This window comes from Halyomorpha halys, unplaced genomic scaffold, assembly GCF_000696795.3.
Source record: "Halyomorpha halys isolate HHAL.00 unplaced genomic scaffold, Hhal_1.1 Scaffold60.1, whole genome shotgun sequence".
NCBI classification, from domain to species: Eukaryota; Metazoa; Arthropoda; class Insecta; order Hemiptera; family Pentatomidae; genus Halyomorpha; species Halyomorpha halys.
In genome coordinates this window covers 740,584-747,736 of record NW_027112396.1, presented here as the reverse complement: position 1 = coordinate 747,736, position 7,153 = coordinate 740,584, and the positions used below count along the sequence as shown (strand labels likewise).

At 33.2% G+C, this 7,153-nt stretch overlaps 1 protein-coding gene across 4 annotated transcripts in view; it reads right to left on the bottom strand.

The window, feature by feature from the left end:
• nemy (no extended memory) overlaps positions 1-7,153 on the bottom strand; it is a 255,502-nt gene that overhangs the window by 152,230 nt on the left and 96,119 nt on the right. The window lies entirely within an intron of this gene.

Below are 7,153 nucleotides of genomic sequence, written 5' to 3'. Positions count from 1 at the left end.
CATACAAGTCTTGTTCTTAGAAAAAACAACACAGTTGCACACGGTCATATAATTATTTTATAAAACTGTAGCTGTTTATTTTAAAAATATATAAATAAAGAAATTCTTCCCTCATATTTTGGCAAAATTAATTATATCTTTAACAAAGTTATGGTGAATTTTCATTTTTCAATGTACCATTTTCAAATGTACAAGTTTTGGAAAGTTTTTGTTATCATATATATTTAAATTAAAAAAAATAGTTGGTTTTTTCTTAATTTTTGTTTTTAATATTTAGCTTTAAATTCCAATAAATCCCACCAAATCACATTTATCCTTCGTCGTAAACCTTCGGCTTGCCCCGCAGTATCTTTTAATAATATCCCACTTATTCCTGTCATGAAATTCTCTCACAAGACTGAAAAAAACGAAACTGCTCGTCAATTCCGACTATTACAACAATTATTAGACAAACGGTCTAAACTTCCAATCCATTACAAAAGACTGATCTACATGACTATTATAAGGCCTATCTGGACATACGGAGTTGAGCTTTGGTGCTCCACAAAACCATCGAATTCCTCCCGAATCCAATCCTTACAGTCCAAAATACTTCGTAAAATCCTTAATGCTCCTTACCAGAGTAAGTGACAGATCACAAATCGAATCATCTATCAGGACCTCAATGTTCCATTTGTTGCACTTTTGGCCAGAACCAGATACCAATCCTGCCATTATAAACTTCCCAACCATCCAAACCAACTCGTTTCTAACCTGGCTTCTCCTTCATTACCTAATAATCCTCCTAGGCGTCTCAAAAGAAGATAGCCTCGAGATCTTCTCCTCTAGAAATGTTTTTGGAGTTCTATCAATGGGTTGATTCTCCACATGTTTGTATCATGTCAATATATCACTTACAGCAAATTTTCTTGATATATGTATACAGTTGTAAATAACAATAAATAAATTATTTTAAACAAATATTTAACGTAAAAATACAAACAACCACAATAAAATTCATTATAATATACATGCATATATTTGCCTATCCATTTAGCATTACATACTATAGCGGTATATTTATCTGATGACAAACAAGAAGCGAACTGACACCGTAATGAGTCCCGTGTGACAAGAGGAAGTGGAGGGGAATTATGGTAATGGGTGCCCAGGGACACAGCACTCTGATCTCTTGTCTTCTGCCACTACGGCATCATCGTCTACAAATGATTTGACGGCAGGAGCTGTTCCGAGAAAATAAGGGATTATTTCTTGTTGAAATTATTTTAATCTTTTATTTATTGTTATTTACAACTGTATAACATATATACAACAAGTAAATTTGCTGTAGGTGTAATAGTGACATGATACAAACATGTGAGGAATCTGCCCATTGATAGAACTCCAATAACATTTCTAGAGGAGAAGATCCCGAGGCCATCTTCTTTTCAGACGCCTAGGAGGATTATTAGGTAATGAAGGAGAAGCCAGATTAAAAACAAGTGGATTTGGGTGGTTGGGAAGTTTCCATGGAAGGAATGGTATCTGATTTTGGCCAAATCGGCAACACATGGGACATTGAGGTCATGATGGATGACTTGAAAGTAAGGAGCATTAAGGATTTTGGACTGTAAGGATTGGATTCGGGAGGAATTTGATGGTTTAGTGGACCCCCAAAGCTCAACTCCGTATGTCCAGATAGCTTTGATGTTAAATATTTAATTTATTTATTATCACTGCAGATACGGGCGCTCTAGTACCACTATACTGTCATGAAATACTATCGAGATTTTAACAGCACTTTATACCATGTTTATTACTGCAATAGTTGTCATAGCGGCTCTAAAGGATCAACATGTAAACGGACTTATTCGTGACAGCAGTTGTCAGAACCGTTTTACCTATTACTCTATGCCTAGTGAGAAAGTACTGTCATGACCGTGAATATTTTCATGATTGTAGCTTTTCCAGCGTAGCATGCACTGTTAGCTATCATGCTATACCAAGTATGAAAGAATTGTCTAGGTAGCAAATATTATCATGAAGGCATATATTAAATTCTGGTAAAAGTTACAGTAGGGGTATTCATAATCTTTAGTTTAACATGTTAAAACGTGTTAAATGGAGAAATATTTACTTCTTTTACCATTTTAAAAACGATATAACATATAACATGGTTAGGAGTCTGTACCTAGGTATGTTAAATGGAGAATGACGTCACACAACGTACGAGCTCAGCTCGTCACCATTTTGTTTGTTGTAGGAACAAGCAATGCAGTATTGCTTGCTCGTAGTTTGTGTTAGTATTGCTTAAGATGTTTTTAAAACTAATAAAGCAATGTATGACAATAATAATAATAATGTAATGAAAGTTGTCAATCATTTCATCTTGTTTCTATTCCTAACACGTTAGAAGATGAACAAGACACAGTAGCTAAACTTTCACAAATTCCACTTTTCCTTCAATTTAAGCATGTTGTAATAAATTATTTTAATCAAAACTTAGAAGTAAACAATAACATGAAGTTTTGGAAGGAAAGGTAATAAAACTAGTTGCTCAAAAAATCCGCTAGGCGCTCTTATGTATTTAACATGGCTTTAAATAGGGCTACTCACAATCCTATACTAATAACATTTAACACAACATCATGAATCTCTAGTACCTTTACAGTTCTTATAGTAATTTATCAAAACTTGCAAATCTACAGCATCGAACTCTGAAAACGATAACGTACCTTAGTGATAAAGCAGAAAAAATAAAAGTTATTGCCATTTTACCACCTAAACTATTTTATTTTTACAAAATTATCCTAAAATTTACCTATATTAATTTATTTAGAAAAGAAAACAGATATATGAAATTGTTAGAAAAAATTTATCGAACCACCTATTACAACATATTTCGGTAACGTACTTCATGCTATATTGTACCATATCTGTTCAATCGCTTACCAGAAGAACTAATACATAAATCAATGACAAAGAAAACTAAAATAGAAATGTTTGACTAAGTACTTTTTTTTTTTTTTTTTACCTTGTCGCCCTTTAATACCGAATCATCGGCATACCTAATTTTAGTATTTTACCAGCCTATGTTAAACCCTTTTGGGTACTTATCAAATTTTTAATAACGTACTGTATCTTGCTCATAAGTATGAAATATTCCGGGAAGTCCTATCGCCCGTGGTACGTAAAGTGATAATCGATTATTTATTATAAGTAGAGCCTGCTACAATGATAGTACCGATATCATGGATGCAAATTTATTAATCGATAATTTCCTTTGAAATCTACCCCGCTATTATCGATCATGACCCATAAATAAGACTAATGACGCCGTTATTCCAAGCGGATAGTCAGACCTCACTATCACAATGATATATAAGTTATCTAAACAGTTTATACTTATTTATAAACACTGAATACGTCGTATTTTCTCGTTTACTCATGCACGTATTATAACTTATGAGTAAGTCAAAGTAGGGTGGGGAAGTAAACATTTTGTGTACATTTTTTTAATGACCCCTTTCTGGGTCATTTCTGACATACGGTGGAAGAGGGGTTATCTACAGGGTACCAACCTATTTTAACCATAGTAGGGGGTCAAGATTTCATACGGCCGCAGAAACAAAAGTCGGACCCTAAGGCCAGATTTGAACCGGCGTCGCTCTAGTTTCGAAGTTGCAAAGACCTACGCCTCAACTCCCTCAGCTACAGACGGTCCTATAACATTTAGTGATGTGCACACCGCACCAAATTTTTAATTTAATTTATTTTTTATTTATCATAATAATAGATAATATGATATATTATAATGATAATTATTATTCTCTCATAGATTCTGATTACTGCAACATCTACTTGACAAACGCTTTAAACTTCGCATTTACCACAAAAACTCTTATATACTATGATATTCAGACCTGTTTGGACATAGGAATTGAGCTTTGGAGTTCCACCAAACCATCAAATTCATCCCGTGTACAATCCTTAAAATCCAAAATCTTCCGTATAATCCTTGATGCTTCTCATTACGTCACAAATAAACTCATCCATACAGAAATCCTTTTCGTTGCAGAATTGACCAGAAAAAAAGTATTGCTCCTTTTATTCCAAATCCTTAACTACCAAAACCTAGCTCTTAACCTCTCATCCTTAAAATCCCTGATAATCCTCCGAAGTGTCTGAAAAAAAGATGGCCACGGCATCTTGTAATTTAAAGCAATGATTGAAGTACCACCATTGGGTGGTTCCTTGCCAAGATTCGAATTCTGAAACATGTATAATATTTACTTATTGTATTTTTTGTTTATTTTTTTATAATTGTAATTTTCAATGAATAAATAAAACTGAATAATTTTCTTTAATATTATGAAAAAAGTGTTCTGTTGCCTGTACTTATATTTTTTACTTTCCCTGAAAGAAACGATCCTTATTATTTATAATACGGTTTTTATCCTTTCTTTTTTTATAATAAATAATGGATTTTAGCTATTTCTTTATAACATCTAAAAGCTCCACTGATCCTTTTTCCCTAACTATGTTAATACAACTTTATAAATAAACTGGTGGCTGTCATTATTAGGTAACTGGAATCATTAAATAATATATAACTTTAATACACCAATAGACGACATTTATATAGTATAATATTCATAAATAAAGTTTTTTGTATTTTGGAGCAAATATTAAGGTATATTTTGGATTTGGCAGAGATAAAAAGTAGGGAAATCAGGATGACCAAGAGGGGAATTTAAAAAAGGTTTGACGGAAAATCCTGCCAGGGACATTTAAGAACATCCATTCATAATAATTGGGGCATCTTTCATCAAAGAACGCCCGCTTTAACTGGGACATATTATCGGTATAGTGTGCGTGACTTATCTCAAGGATCTGTGGGTAAGGCCTAAGCGAAGAACTGAAATGTTTTCTCAAAATATCTTAGCTTTGTTTTTCTCAAAAGTAACTAAATTGTAATGAAAAAATATTAAATCATTCATTATAATTTATGAAATGTGTATGTACATTCATCATATTAACTTAAGGTATTTTTTTTTTTTACAGTTATAATTTTTTTTAAATATATTTAATGTGATTTACAACTGTACAAATAATAAATACAATAAGTAAATATGTTTTATGTTTCACATACACTTGAAAATCTTGGGAAGGAACCACCCATTGGTGGTACTTCAAGCATTAATTTAAATTAGAAGGTCCCGTGGCCATCTTCTTTTCAGACGCCTCGGAGGATTATCAGGGATTGTTAAGGATAAAAGATTAAGAATTAATGGGCTAGGATGGTTAAAGAGTTTGGAATGAAAAGACGCACATCTGTTTTGGGCCAAATCTGCAATGAATGGGATGTTAAAGTCTTTGTGAATGAGTTTATTTGTAACGTAATAAGGAGCATCAAGGATTTTGGATTGGAAGGATTGGATGCGGGAGGAATTTGATGGTTTGGTAGAGCCCGAACTCAATTCCATAAGTCCAAATTGGTCTGATTATCGTAGTGTATACTAATTTTTTGTAGTGAGTGGGAAGTTTGTTATAAATTAAAAAAAAAATGTATATATAATATCATACCGAGAAATTGATGAGCAATTATTATCAAATTTAACTCAATTTATATTTTAATAATAAAATTACTTTATTCAAATTATACGGTTTTAAAACGTAGTATATTACAAAAATATAATAGAGAAAATAGTCAATGGATTACGAGCTAGCTATTTCATTTTGATCACCCCTCAGTTATCTATACAAATCTCTGTATTATAAACTTGAATAAAGGAGTATAATGGAAGAGGTAAGGAGGTAGTAAAACTGAACCCAAAAAAAAAAACTGGGCCTTAAGGAGGAGCCAGAGGCGTGGCAAAGGTGTAAAAAAGGGTAGGAGCCAATCACTGGCTGCCTTTTGTTGCAGTTGAGATTAAAATGGTGGACATTTCGATTCAGGTTGTTGAGATAACCAACCTATAGTTTCTGAGATAACAAATATATTCTAACCATGGTGGGTGGTCAAATTATCATTTCGTGGGATCGCATGGGATATAAAATTCGGCTTTCCAGGCCCGATTTGGACCAGCGCCACTGCAGTTAAAATTGATGCTCCAACTTACTGGGCTACAAACAGCCCCATTCTTATGAACCTCGACATCTTATTATTATCTTCTTTAATTTATTTTGTTAAATTTTTTTTATAAATGTTCACATAATTCAAATCATATTTAGCCATACTTTAGTTTACTTTTATTTTATTGCATTCTTTTTATTCTCTTACTATGCTGCATTTTTTTAGCCCTGATGAAGCCCTGAAAAGTGGAGCAAAACGTTGGCTCACATTAAATAGTTTAATTAGTATAGTCAGTTTTTTTTTTACTGCGCCCGGATCATCTTCTTTTTATAATTTACACACAGTCAATCGAGGTTCTTCCAAAATAAATAAATTAATACAGGACGTATCTTTCCTTCAAAGGCACATCCCACATCTTTTACGACGAAATATCGCCCACATCACCCACCCCGATGACCTAAACATTACCCATAACAAGGTCACATAGATGAGAGCTAATTATGACCCACTAACAGCAGTGACCTAGTGAAGACCTCGGTCTCAGGTACAAGTAGGTCTTCAAAGCTGATTCACAGCTTTTATGAATGAACTAGTCATTGATACGGGTGGCGTAACCAGAGTCATCGCCGATCTTAGAGTCAGGTCACACGGGTTGTGGAATGTGACTCTATGTAACTCTATAATTTACTATTGCTAAATGCAGGTATGCGTATATATGACACAATGGTTAACTTTTGTGTCGCCATTGAAGTACAGAAATCACAAATCACATTTACTATTATTTTATTAATAATATATTTTTTTAAACTTATTTATCCATTCAAGTGTTTCCTGTAACCGGTTTTTTAAAATTATATTTTCCTTTTAATCTATGTGTTAGACTTATTCTCGTAAAATGTATCTATTTGTTTGTTCTTGGTAGACTGATCTACTGCTGTGACTATGAATGATGGTCTGATCTCACATTACCGTCTAATAATCAATTTGTTTAGTGGGTCACTGAAGAGGATCTAGGAGGGTGAATTCCGGAGAGCGAATATGTTGATCGGGTGAATTGAATAATTGTGAAAGGGTGAAATTGGAGGAGCAGAAATGAGA